Consider the following 15,119-nt stretch of genomic DNA (forward strand, 5'->3'; position numbering starts at 1 on the left):
ATAAAATTTACTCAGATTCATCATTCATAAGATTAAGACAGGCTAGCGTAATGCATAAGGATAAACCAGAAACATATATTTGGTTCTGCAGCAATACAGACACATTCATATCCTCTGCCTTATTTTTATTGAGGGAGTAGTGGAGGGGTGTTTTATAATTAGATTATCTGAATCACTTATGGCAGTGATTACATGTAAATTTTAGTTTATTCTTTCTACAATACCTTCTCCTATTTCATCCAAAAGACTTAGAACTTGTGGCTTCAAACATCTCCTGTTACTCTGTTAAAAATAAAGATTATTGGGTCAACATCCATTTGTTTTGTTTTGTTTTCTGAATTTCCCTCAAACATTGGGGTTGGAGAGAGATCTTGCTTTCATGCCTCCACATAGTTACTATTAGATAGTTCTAGACAGATTGCCATTTAAAACTAATTCCCCAGTCACTTAAAAAGAAAGGAGGATCACATCCATTCTTTTGTGCATGTGGGTTGTATAGGTCCCCAGAAATTGATTAGATGAAGTTGCAAATGCCTTCTACTAATTACTGGGTCATGACTGTAAAATACACAGATTTTAGCAGCAACAGTTTCTAGTACATCTTCCCAGCAGCACTTTTCTATGAGCATTGAAGAGATAGATGCTGTCCATTTGGGAGCATAAAACCAAAGTCTTTGCCAAGAAACATCTTATTGATGGAAAAGTGCAAACCATAAAGATATTGTCTCTTGGTACATACTAACTCTGTTTTCCTGTAAAAGGGCAAATGTCTCACACAATTAATAGCAATCCCATCGGCCCATAAAATACCAAGCTTGAGTGTCAGACATTTCCAAATTACTGGAGATCTTAGTTTCTCTTTTTATTTTGTTTTCAACTTCATTTTCTTTGCAAAATAAACTTGCACAATGCAGCAATTGTAAAAATGTTCAATTATTACAAAATGACAAGGACGTTTCTCAAAGGAAGGAATTTATTTAAAACTATATCAAATTGAGAAAGTGAATGAGAGATATGTAAGTATTATCATGCATTTAAAGTTAAAGAATGTACTTATCAATGTAAGTACACAAACAAGCATTCAATTTTTCATCTCACCTGGTGGGATTTTCATGCTCAGGATTCACTACCTATCATGAGAGATTATATATAAAAATGAATTTAATATTTGAGATATGTAGATATTTACAGATATTACAAATTTCTCCAAATAGTCATATTTTGAGCCACAAACATATAATAAATTCTGAAATAACCTTACTTTTACAAAAAGAAGATAAAAAGAATAAGAAAAATTCAATGTTTAACCTATGCTATAATTGCTTCATTGAATATTATTTTAAAATAACTCCCTACATCTCAATATCCACCTCAGAAGAACACAAAGACTGAATTAAACAAAGAGAAATTCAGAAACCCAAATGTTTCACATGCTATCGTCATTTCTCAATTGTGTTTCTATGTATTCTTTGTATACTGGCTAACTTTGTGTGCAACTTGATAAAAGCTAGAGTCATCAGAGAAGGAGGAGTCTCAGTTGAGGAGATGCCTCCAGGAGATCCCACCAGAAGGCATTTTCTCAAGTAGTGACCAATGGGGGAGGGTTCAACCAATGGTGGGAGGTGCCATCCATGGGCTGGTGGTCCTATGTGTAAGCAAGTAGGCTGAGCAAGTCAGGAGAGGCCAGTAAGAAGAACCTCTCCATGACCTCTGCATCAGCTCCTGCTTCCAGGATCCTACCTGATTGAGTATCCTGACCTTCCTCAATAATGAACAGCAGTATGAAAGTATAAGCCAAATAAACCCTTTTCTCCCAAACCTGGTTTATTTGTTATGGTATTTCATTACAGCATTAGAAACCCTAACACACTACGAACATTCCAAACATCAGACAAATTTTTAGTGCACAAACCTGTGGAAATGTATTCTTTCTAGTATATTCCCAGTTTAATGTTGCTGCTATTACTGCTGCTAATAATATTAATAATAATATCTGTTTAGTTTTTCATTATTATTTTGTGGGAACAGGGCATAAATCCAAGGCTTTGCATATGCTAGGCTGACACTCTAATAATGGATATACCCCAGCCCTGCGCATTAATCTTACATCAATTATCTTAAATAAATAATTTTAATAATTAATAAGTTAACATCAATAATAAGATGAAACATTGACAGATATCTACAGTTGTAGGTATCAAAGAAAATGCTATGGAGAGGAAAAGCCATAACTGACACATCATTGATTCTTAGTAGCCCCTTATCAGAATACTGAATCAGGTAAATTGCAGAATTCTCTGCTGTCTGCAATATTTGAGACTAAAGCAAACTTTTAAAAACATATTAGCTCTAAAGAGAAGCAATGTGATACAAAACAACTAGGTTTGAGTATGATATGCCTGCATTTCAACACTGGTATCTCTCACAGTCATGCAATAGTGAGCATATTACTAAGCCACTCACATAGATTAGGGTGTGAACTAAAGTTTGTACTGATGACATTGAAATACCACAAAAAATAAAAAGTATCCTTATGGAAAGCTACAAGATCTGTAAAGTGTCCAAATATGCTTTGCATTCTAGATTATCAACTGCTAAACCCTGCAGATGGGCAGAGCATGGGGGTGGGGGTCAGCCTAGAGTCAGACCCCCCCCCTCTGCTTGGTTCTGTTCTGCTTCCTAAGTAGTGAATTACAAGGAAAAAAAGATGCAAGTAGTAGACTCTACGGCCTTCTGAGTTGGTTTGTGGATCTTTTGGCGTTTTTTGTAGTATATCTGCCTAGGTAGCCCAATGGCATAGAGTTCTTAATCCTGATACAGGCTCCAGAGTGCTGGGTTTAGAAGTGCGTAAAAATTTTCAGTAGTAAATTGTTTTTATCTATAAAAGAAAGAAATCTACTTTTTGTTATGTTATTTTTAATATTCTGTTGTTTTGTTTTTGAGACAGGGTTTCTTTCCCTGGCTGTGCTGGAACTTGCTCTGTAGACCAGGCTGGTCTTGAACTAGCCTCTGTCTCCTGAGTGCTGGGTTAAAAAGTGTGCACCACTACTGGCCAGCATTTATTATTTTAAAATTTAGTTTTCTTAAAAAAGCTTTTTTTAGTCTTAAAAAAAGTATCCTAATATACTATGAGGTTAAGGGGAAAGAAAACCAATCTCCTTAATATTTGAACAGTAATTATAAATGTCTTAAAAAAGAATAGCATGTAAAATAGATTGTTTTTAATTTAAATTAAAAAAAGAATAGTGTGGCGAAAAATAAAGGAAGCATTGATACAAAGTGGTTGAGAGTGTTTACTGCTCTTATAGAAGTGTGTACTGATCTTATAGAAGTGAGTACTGATCTTATAGAAGCATGTACTGTTCATAGAAGTGTTTACTGATCTTATAGAAGTGTTCCCAGCACACAAATTACATCACTTACAACTGCCTGTAACTCCAATTCCAGGGTTTCTGATTCCTTCTTCCTCTAAGGCTTCTGCATGCATACAATGCACATGCAGGCACACATACTCTTAAAACATTAAATAAGTTTCTTTTTATTTTAAATAAGAAAAGATGGCAAAAGAAAATCAATAGACTTGATTAAAGTTTAAAAATCTATCTTCACATTTATCAGTTACCAAAATTATATACAATTCTTGAATCAAGCAAATACACACTATTAGTTTTTATTTTTAAAATGTAGAGATATTTAAGACATTAGAGAAACTTCTGACAAATAAAACAGATATCAAACTGTCTATGGAATAAGATCATAATTTGATTGGGAAAAAAGATCTATATCTAAGTAGAGTAAGAAGTTACCAAGAATGCTTATCTCTATGTTATAGAATTGAACATAACTTTATTTTTTATTTTTATTTTATTTTATTTTTAAATTTAAATTAGAAACAAGGTTGCTTCACGTGTCAATTCCAGGTCCCTCTCCCTTTTCCTCCCCTCCTCCCATGTCCTTCCACCAACCCATCCAATATCACCTCATTTCCCCAGGGAGGGTGAGGCCCTCCATGGGGGTGTCCGTAATCTGTCATTACATCCAGGGCAGGGCCTAGACCTTTCCTGAGAGTCCAAGCTGAGAGTGCATCTCTGATTGTTGGATGGGCACCCAAAGTCCATTTGTATACCCAGGATGAATACTGATGTACTACCCAAGGCCCAATAAATTACCTAGGCCTCCTCACTGACACCCATGTTCAGGGGGTCTTGATCAGTCCCATGCTGGATTCCCAGCCAGCAGTCTGGGAATCAAGAGCTAACCCTTGTCAGGTCAGCGGTTTCTGGGGGTTAAACCAGCCCATTCTTAACCCTTTGCTCATCAGTTCTCCCTCTCTGTCACTTGATTCAACTTAGTGTTTAGCTGTGGGAGTCTGCCTCTGCTTCCATCAGCCATTGAATGAAGGTTCTGTTTCCCAGACTCTCTGGCCATGGGATTATAGGCTGGCACTCCCCAGATCTATGTCTAAAATCCATATATGAGAGAGTACATGCCATGTTTCTCTTTTTCTGACTGGGTTACCTCATCAGGATGGTTATTTCTAGTGCTATCCATTTGCCTGCAAATTTCAGGATTCCACTGTTTTTTTCTGTTGAATAGTACTCCATTGTGTAAATGTACCACATTTTCTCTATCCACTCTTCGGTTGAGGGGCATCTAGGTTGCTTCCAAGTTCTGGCTATTACAAATAATACTGCTATGAACATAGTGGAACAGATGTCCTTGTTGTATGAATGTGAATCCTTTGGATATATGCCTTAGAGTGGAGTTGGTGGTTCTTGTGGTAGGCTTATTCCCATTTTTCTAAGGAAACTCCATACTGATTTCCATTGTGGATGTACAAGTTGGCACTCCCACCATCAGTGGAAGAGTGTTCCCTTTTCACCACAACCTCTCCAGCATTAATTGTCATTGATGTTTTTTAATTTTAGCCATTCTGACAGGAGTAAGATGGTATCTCAGAGTTGTTTTGATTTGCATTTCCCGGATGGCTAAGGATGTTGAGCACTTTCTCAAGTACCTCTCAGCCATTTTAGACTCCTCTATTGAGAATTATCTATTGAGTTCTGTAGCCCACTTTTTAATTAGATCCTTTGGTGTTTTGGAGACTTGCTGCTTGAGTTCTTTGTAAATTTTGGAGATCATCCCTCTGTCAGATGTGGTGTTAGTAAATATCTTTTCACATTGTGTGGGCTGACGTTTTGTGCTGTTGACTGTGTTATTTGCCTTACAGAAGCTTCTCAGTTTCAGGAGGTCCCATGTATTAATTGTTGATCTTACTGTCTGTGCTATTGGTGTTATGTTCAGAAAGCTGTCTCCTGTACCAATTCGTTCAAGGGTACCACTCACTTTCTCTTCTAAGAGGTTCAATGTGGCTGGATTTATGTTGAGGTCTTTCATCCATTTGGACATAAATTTTGTCATGGATCGATCTGCATTCTTCTACACGCCAGCATCCAGTTATGTTAGCACCATTTGTTAAAGACATGTTCTTTTTTCCATTGTGTATTTTTAGCTTCTTTGTCGAAGATCAGATGTTCATACATGTATGAGTTAATATCAGGGTGTTCAATTCTATTCCATTGGTCTACCTGTCTATTTTTGTGCCAATACCAAGCTGTTTTCAGGACTACAGCTCTATAATAGAGCTTGAAGTCAGGGATGATGATGCCTCCAGATGTTGCTTTGTTGAGTAAGGTTGTTTTGGCTATCCTGGGTCTTTGTTTTGCCGTACAACATTGATTATTGTTCTTTCAAGGTCTATGAAGAATTGTGCTGGTATTTTAATGGGGATTGCACTGAATCTGTAGATTGCTTTTGGCAGGATTACCATTTTGACTATATTGATCCTACCTATCCAAGAGCATTTTCTGAGGGCTTCCTTAATTTATTTCTTTAAAGACTCAAAGTTCTTGTGATACAGGTCTTTCACTTGTTTGGTTAGTGTTACCTAAGGTATTTTATGTTGTTTGTGGCAATTGTAAAGGGTAATGTTTCTCTGATTTCTTTCTCAGCCCTTTTATCATCTGTATATGTTAGGACTACTGATTTTCTTGAGTTGATCTTGTAGCCTGTCACTTTGCTGAAGGTAGTAATCAGCTGTAAGAGTTCCCTGGTAGAGTTTTTTGGGTCATTGATGTAAACTATCATATCATCTGCAAATAGTAAAAATTTGACCTCTTCCTTTCCAATTTGTATCCCCTTGATCTCCTTTTGTTGTTGCATGGCTCTAGCTAGAACTTCAAGTACAATATTGAAAAGGTATGTAGAGAGTGACAGCTTTGTCTTGTTCCTGATTTTAGTGGAATCACATTGAGTTTCTGACCATTTAGTTTGATATTGGCTGTTGGTTTGCTGTATATAGCTTTTATTATGTTTAAGTATGTTCCTGTTATCCCAGATCTCTCCAAAACTTTTATCATGAAGGGGTATTAGATTTTGTCAAAGGCTTTTTCTCCATCTAGTGAGATGATCATGTGATATTTGTTTTTCAACTTGTTTATATGGTGGATTACATTGATGGATTTTCATATGTTGAACCATCCCTGCAACCCTGGGATGAAACCTACTTGATCGTGGTGAATGATTGTTTTGATGTATTCTTGGATCCGATTTGCCATTATTTTATTGAGTATTTTTGCATCAATGTTCATGATGGATGTTGGTCTAAAGTTTTCTGTCTTAGTTGTGTCTTTGTGTGGCTTTGGTATAAAGGTTATTGAAGCCTCGTAGAAAGAGTTTGGCAAAGACCCTTCTGCTTCTATTGTGTGGAATACTTTGAGAAGAATTGGTATAAGCTGCTCTTTGAATTTCTAATAGAATTCTGCACTGATGCCATCTGGACCTGGGCTTTTTTTTGGTTGGCAGACTTTTGATGACTGCTTCTATTTCCATGGGGGTTATAGGTCTACTTTAATTGCTTATCTGTTCTTGATTTAACTTTGGCAAGTGATAGCTATCCAGAAAATTGTCCATTTCCTTTACATTTTTGTATTTTGTGGAGTACAGGTTTTCAAGTATGACCTGATGATTCTATGAATTTCCTTAGAGTCCATTGTTATGTCTTCCTTTTCATTTCTGATTTTGTTAATTTGCATGTTCACACTCTGCTGTTTGGTAAGTTTGGACAAAGGTTTGTCTATCTTGTTGATTTTCTCAAAGAACCAACTCTTCGCTGCATTGATTCTTTGTATTGTTTTCCTAGTTTCTACTTTATTGATTTCAGCCCTCAGTTTGATTATTTCCTGGCGTCTACTCCTCCTGGGTGAGTTTGCTTCTTTGTGTTCTAGAGCTTTCAGTTGTGCTGTTAATTCTCTAGTATAGCTATTCTCCAGTTTCTTCATGTGGGTACTTAGTGCTATGAACTTCACCTGTAGTACTGCTTTCAAAGTGTCCCATAGGTTTGGGTATGTTATGTCTTCATTCTCATTGAATTCGAGGAAGTCTTTAATTTCTTTTTTTTATTTCTTCTTTGACCCAGGAATGGCGCAGTTGAGGATTATTCAATTTCCATGAGTTTGTAGGTTTTCTACAATTTGTGTTGTTGTTGAATTCTAATTTTAACGCATGGTGGTCTGATAAGATGCATGGAGTTGTTCCAATTTTTTTGTAGCTGCTGAGGTTTGCCAAGTATGTGGTCAATTTTTGAGAAGGTTCCATGTGGTGGTGAGAAGAAGGTATATTCTTTTTTATGTGGATGGAATGTTCTATAGATGTCTGTTAATCCCAATTGAGTCATAACTTCTTTTAGACCTTTTGCTTCCTTGTTGAGTTTCTGTCTGGTATTCCTGTCTAGTGGTGAGAATGGGGTGTTGAAGTCTCCCATTATAAGTGTGTGGGGGCTTTATATGTGATTTCAGTTTTAGTAATGTTTCTTTTATGAAAGTGGTTGCCTTTGTATTTGGGGCATCGATGTTCAGGATATAAACTTCATCTTGGTGGATTTCACCTCTGATGAGTATGTAATGACCTCCTTCATCTCCTTTGATTGATTTTATTTTAAAGTCTAATTTGTTAGATATTAGGATTGCTGCCCCTGCTTGTTTCTTGGGTCCATTTGATTGGAATATCTTTTCCCAACCTTCAACTCTGAGGTAATGTCTGTCTTTGAGGGTGAGGTGTGTTTCTTGTAAGCAGCAGAAGGATGGGTTCTATCTTCGAATCCATTCTGTTAGCCTGTGTCTTTTTATGGGTGAGTTAAGGCCATTAATGTTGAGGGACATTAATGACCATTGATTGCTCATTCTTCTTTGATTTGGAATGGTTGTTGGTTATGGAATTATGTGTTGAATTCCACCCCTTTGTTCTTTTGGCTGTTGGTAAAGTGGGACTATCTAATGACCATGTTTTTCTGATTGCAGTTAGCTTCCTTGGTTTGGAGTTTTCCTTCCAGAACTTTCTGTAGGGCTGGGTTACTAGATATGTATTGCTTGAATCTAGTTTTATCATGGAATATCTTGTTTTCTCCATCTATAATGTTTGAGAGCTTTTCTGGGTATATTAGTCTGGGCTGGTATCCATGGTCTCTTAGTGTTGGTAGAATATCTATCCAGGACCTTCTGGCTTTCAGAGTTTCCATGGAAAACTCAGGTGTAATTCTAATAGGTTTGCCTTTATATGTTACTTGGCCTTTTTGGTTAGCTGACCTTAATATTCTTTCTTTATTTTGTATACTTGGGGTCTTGACTATTATGTGGTGAGAGATCTTTTTTTGTGGTCTACTCTATTTGGTGTTTGTAAGCTTCTTGTAACTTCGTTGGCATGTCTTTCTTTAGTTTGAGAAAGTTTTCTTCTATGATTTTGTTGAATATGTTTTCTGCCCCTTTGAGGTAGTTCTCTTCATCTTCTTCTATACCTATTATTCTTAGGTTTGGTCTTTTCATGGTGTCCCATATTTCCTGGATGTTTTGTGTTAGGGATTTTTTGGACTTAAGATTTTCTTTGGTTGATGAATCCATTTCTCCTAGTGTATCTTCAACACCTAAAATTCTCTCTTCCATCTCTTGTATTCTGTTAGTTATGCTTGTATCTGTAGTACCTGACCATTTTCCCAGCCTTTCTATTTCCAGCCTTCCTTCAGATTTTTTTATATTGTCTCTATTTCAGTTTTCAATCCTTGCACTGTTTGAATTGTTTCTTGCAATTTTTGCTTTGTCTTCTCATCCATTTGTTGCATTTTTTTAATTTTTTGGTTTGTTTTTTCTTCCATTTCTTGCATTATTTGGTTTTATTTTTCTTCCATTTCTTTGAGAGATTTTCCTATATCCTCTTTTAAGGCCTCTAATATTTTTATGAAGTTGTTTTTAAGGTCATTCTCTTCTGCTTCATTTGCATTGGAATGTTGAAGTCTTGCTGGTGTGGAGTCTCTAGAGTTTGGCGATGTCATATTTGTTTTTCTGTTGCTGAGTGTGTTTTTGTATTGTCTCTTTCCCATCTCTTCTTCTAGTGGGTGAAGAAAGAGCCCCTTACTGGTCTGGTGGTTAGGGGACCAGAGTTCCCTTTTGGTGAGTGCAAGCAAGACCAATACTCTGGTAGTTCTCCTCTTCCTGGTCCCATGGGTGGAAAAGAAGCCCAGGAATCTGGGATGCATGGTTTCCCACCTGGTCCCCTGTCCCATTGGTGGAAGAGAAGACCTGGGATCTGGGGTGTGTGGCTCCTGCTAGCATGGGAATCTCTGTGGCAGTCTCCAGGCAATCCCCAGGCATTGGAAGGCAGGCCCGGATGTAGGGCCTGGTTTACCTGGACCTGCTGATCCTCTGGTCTTGTTGGTGGAAGAGAAGACCTGGAATATGGGGTCCATAACTTTATTTTTAAACTTCTTAAAAAATAAAGCCCCTACACTGAGAAAAACTTCTTTCAAAAACTTTACTCTTAATTTTTGATAATTCCAAGGCCAAGGAACATTTAAAAAGCACTAGTCTTGGTTCAACTATGAATAAACTAAATAGTCTGTTGAGAGCTATTTAATCATATTGCATCTCAGCTAGCTTATCCATAAAAAAGTTTTTTGAACCAGATAATCTCCAAGGGTCACCTCACCTATAATTACGTGATTCTAGATACTTTTTTTCATTTTTTTATTTATTTAGAAGCACTCTTATTTTTTAACAGGCCAACTGGAGTATTACTGAGAAGACTGATCACATTTGCATTAAGCCTACCAGACAATTTTAGCTAAACATAAAGCAATGCTACTGTGTTTTTGTCTATAAGGATATTCTCAAAACCATCTGAAGGTGATGTTGGGCAGCTATTTCTCATAGACCCATACATATCTGGAGACATGGGCATTTCTTGGCTTCCCTTATCCCTCTGCTCCCTCTGTGATGCTCTCCTGGGCTGCCATTGTCTCTTGATAGAATCCTATCAAGTATGTTTTGCCGTTCATTGAGTCATTTTCAAAATGAGTTCATTGGAAACATTTTTTTATAATTTTGTAGGTTCTTCCAGCAATAACTTTGCAGTCATAATTAAGAAATACATTAAGCCTTCTGTCAATTAACTGATGTGAAAACCTGACTGTCCAGAGAAGCATGAATGTCCTCAGCTGTGCCTTATCAGAGACTAGCTTGTTGTGAGGAGATACAACACACATGCCAGAGCTTTAGAAGTGCCAGGAGAATTAGCCCTTGCCCCAGAATGAGCTCAGCCAGTTGGGGTGCTGCTCCAACTGCTCATAATTGCATGGAAATCTTTAACTGGCTGGATGAAGAGGTACAAAATCTTTCATTGTATTTTGTTGCATTGTCTGATGGTAGTTTCTCCAAACAGTAGGGCCAACAAGCAAATGAAGAAAGGGGACTTAGAGGCAGAAGGCATTTACATCCACAGAAACATCGTGTACTTTACACAAGGTTTGACAACACATGAGAACTCCAGGCAAAGGCATAAGTTTGGACAGGAAAGCCAGGGTTTACTTCTTTCCTTCCTTCCTCCCTCTCTCCCTCCCTTCCTTCTTTCCCCTTTCATCCAGCTTGTTCTTAGAACCTACTCTAAATTAATCCACTGCATGTCAAACTAACATCAGTTGTCTTTGTTACCCACTTCACCATGATATAATTTTTTAAAATATTAAAATATAGTGAAAATAAATTACCACTAAAATGAAGAAAATACAAAAAGATAGATGAACATTTTTTATTACTTGATTCAACAAGCAGAGTCATTTTATTAAACTAGCTGTCATAGTTTCTTACTATTTTCAACTCTGACCCTCTGGACACCTATTGTTGAAGATTAATAAGGCATAACTCATAAACAAGCATTCTCCACACTACAGTTGTTGTTGTACCCACCTCCAGCAGACTGGAAATTCCTTAAGGATCCCTAGCAGTCAGTACTTGGAGGTGTTCTGTAATGTCTATTAGTGAATTAGAGAATTAGTGAATAAGTAGGGAACAAAGGAAAAATAAGCCTTTGGGCTGTTAACACCTATCTACAAGCTCAAGGTCAAGGACACAGCTGCTTTCTCACCCTTGGAAGCTATTTCCATCATCAGTATTTGGGTCAACAGATAGAATAGCATGCAGTTTCTCTAGTACACAGAGATTGCAAAGTAACAAGGAAATGTATTCAGAAGTAAAACTATTGTAGAGATCATACACACTAATGGCGATAGAGGGTTCTTTAACTTAGAGGATTCAAGAGCATCAGGTATTATTGGGGGCTTCAGGAGAAAGAGGATTAAGAATGGCATATGAGTGTTTTATTTGTGTTGGTTGACAAGCTTGGTTTATGTAAGTCCTTACTACACGTCACATGTGATTTTACTCATACACATATTCAATTATACATAAGAAAAAGATGGTAAATGGTTTTTTCCCCTAAAACTTCATTCTGTGGAGACACTTTACTGATCATATACCCAAGATTATCTCAAGCTAGATAGGCCTTTTGTCTCCTGTACTAGGATATTTCCCAGTATAGTTTGATTGGAAACTGATTACTAAAACTTCCTAGTAAGAGGTGACATATTCCCTTGTTTGGAGCAAGCTGGATGGAGTTGGTGGCCCAGGTTGCCAAAGGCACTGTTAGAAATGTATATGTATATAGCTCCATCAAGCAGAACACTGGGTTGCTAAGCTTTCATTATGCTTGCCTAATTCACTGCCCATGTCAATTACTTGCCAGAAACAAGTAAGATAAAACACAAGACAGTCTGGGGACATTTCAGATGGTGAAAGCATTTGTACTCTCCTTGTCGAAAACCTGAGCTCTGCTCTCAATGCCTGCATCAGATGGCACACAGTTACCTGTAACTCCAATGACATGGATCCAATACCTCCGGCCCCCTTGAGCCTCAGCAAGCATGTGAACAAACCCACACACGGCCATACACATGTACACATAATCGAAAGGAAAATAAATCATTCTAAAAGAGAGAGAGTCAGAGTTCAGGGCACCTACTACAAGATAACTTCTAGACATCATAGGGAAGTCACACCCATGAAACCTGAACAATAATGGCTACCAAAACAAGCTCTGTATAAGGGCAACACCACGTGACATACACACATGGATGGGGAAATAAATAACTCCTGAGAAGGGCAGCATCAGTTCTCTCCAGGGATGGGCTGCCTGTTTCCGGGTAGATTATCCATTACCAAGCAGTCAGTTCTTAATAAGTCTATCTACTTGTGAGCAGCACTAAATGAACGTATGCTTGTGTGCCTGCATGCCTATGCATGTGTGTGTGTGTGTGTGTGTGTGTAACAATAATCAAAGAAGATTAGGTCATTATTTCAGAAGGGATGGTAGGGAAACACTGGAGAAAAGATCTTAATTTCTTTTTCTTTCTTTCCTTTTTTGGGGGGAAACCATTAATTACTTCCCCAAGCTCTGATCATAGCATTAAAAAAAAGAAAGTTCAGTGCACAAATGCCTTGAGTTTTTATGCTACCAAATTGCCATAGACATACTTTTTCAGAACAAAAACAACTTCTGCCAGGACAGTAACCGACTCTTACTAAATGGAGACGTTCAGTGTTAATATTCTTACCCTGTAGCCATGTCAAGCACCTAAAGATCTTTCATTTCTTTACAACCAGCACTCAAGCAGTCTTCTCGTCTCTTCTATGCACAGTCGGCATTCAGGATGAGTGACAGCTTTCAGAAAGACACTGAGATCGGGAGCAGAAAGCTAAGTTGGTGATTCTGCGTATTCAGAAACTCTTTCGTCAAAGGCTAAGAGGGACTTTCAACAGCCTGACTGAGCACAGTTAGAAATATTTGGAAAGTTGATAGTGTCCAAGCAACCTGTATTTGCAAATTGTCCTGACCCAAAGGAAATAACACTCTTTCTGGTATCTTTAAGGCATGAAATAAATTTTACAATCGGAGCAAGAGAAAAAACCCCTGGAAGTCAGGATTCCTCACTCATAGTAAAGCAAAGAGGCAGGATACTGGATTCCTTGAGATTTAATAGGTAACAAGGTAGATCCAGATCCTAGATAAAGGTTTACCTGCATGGTTTAAATTGTCAAGAAGTTTTCTTTTTAAAGGTATGTCCCAAAAAAGTGGATAATTCTATTTTTATGCATTATATACATATTATTACCTGTTTATATTTCATACATTATACACTTTACATATACAAGTCTTCAAAAGTAAATGTGCCAAGAAAAGGTAGATCTGGGGCATAGAGTCAGGAGGAACCTGTGTGTTTAAAAACTGGTCAAGCACAGAAGAATGGCAAAGCCGCCTTTCCTTCCTCCCTCCATCTCCCTCCCACTTTCCCTGTCTTTGCTCTATCTCCCCCCACCGTGTGTGTGTGTGTGTGTGTGTGTGTGTGTGTGTTAGAGAGAGAGAGAGAGAGAGAGAGAGAGAGAGAGAGAGAGAGAGAGAGAGAGAGAGAGAGAGAGAGAGAGAGAGAGAGAGAGAGAGAGAGAGAGAGAGAGAGAGAGAGAGACAGTAGCCTGGCTGGTGAGACCTTACAGTAGTGGTACCTGGGACACTAAGGGTACTACTTGCTCAGGATCAAGATTTAATTCCCAGCATTCGCGTAGTGGCTCACAGTAACATGAATAAATATATGACCCAGATACTGATATTGGAGTTCAAGCTTCTACCTGAATATCAGAAAAGCAAAGCAGATGACCACTAGCTTCTTACCTCTACCTCAGGCTGAATGGGCTGATCCTGTCTCCACGAGCTCTCACCAAGCCTCAGACTGTAAGCAACCTTTCTCCCGCATAGCTGGAGAATGAATCTCATACTGACCTTGCTTCTGTCTTGTATACTTCCCTAATTTTGAAATTAAAGGTGTAAACTATAATTCTCTTTTAGACTGATTCACACTTGTGTAGATCTGGGTGGCCTTGGATTCACAGAGATCTGTCATCTCTTAATCCCAAATCCAAGGATTAAAGGTGTGTACCACCACCTCCTAGCTTCTGGCTGCTGGGATTAAATGTGAGTGGCTGGCTTTTATAACTTGTGGCTGACTTTGCTTTCGGAAGCCTCAGGCAAGCTTTAATAAATCATAAACAATATATCACCACAACTCACAACCACTCATAACCCCTGATCCTTAGGAGATCTAATTCCCTTTTGTGGGCACCAGACATGCATGTGTTCACAGGCATACCTGCAGACAAAAACACCCATACATACAAAACGAACAAATATAATTTTTATTGAATTTACAAAATCTTATGAGTAAAGGAAATGGTTAGTTAAAAACAAACTTTCCTATTAGTATATGTAGGACTATCATTTTACAGAAAATGTATAGTTTTGTTCTTCCATTTACACCTTTCAACTAAAAGACAAAGGCAGTTACAGTCTGCTACACAGGCAATGCCCTCCCTGTCCTCCTTACAAAGGGCAGGATAAAGAAGAGGAAGCTGAAACATTGCTCTCAGGAGAGCATGGCAATTAGCCTCAGGCATTCCCGGGAATAATTTATAAATCTTAATATTTCATGTCTCTTCCTTTTCATGCACTCGCCAATCCTTGATTCTGTAATTCCCTAATACGCATTACAGCTATTGAGAAGTGAGCTTTTCTTCTTCCTGTTCCGAGGGTATCTTCTTTTCTACATCCTTCCTTCACTTCCTTCTTTCTTTTCTTCTGTCCTTCATCTTACCTTCCTTTTTTCTTCTTCTTCCCCTATCTCTCCTTCT

At 37.9% G+C, this 15,119-nt stretch overlaps 1 protein-coding gene across 2 annotated transcripts in view; it reads left to right on the forward strand.

Moving 5' to 3' along the window:
• The window catches only part of Nkain2 (sodium/potassium transporting ATPase interacting 2), a 1,004,696-nt gene that overhangs the window by 903,250 nt on the left and 86,327 nt on the right, over positions 1–15,119 (forward strand). The gene's annotated exons all lie outside the window — the stretch shown is intronic.

The sequence above is a fragment of the Mesocricetus auratus genome, unplaced genomic scaffold (assembly GCF_017639785.1).
Source record: "Mesocricetus auratus isolate SY011 unplaced genomic scaffold, BCM_Maur_2.0 Super-Scaffold_100018, whole genome shotgun sequence".
In the NCBI taxonomy this organism is placed as follows: Eukaryota; Metazoa; Chordata; class Mammalia; order Rodentia; family Cricetidae; genus Mesocricetus; species Mesocricetus auratus.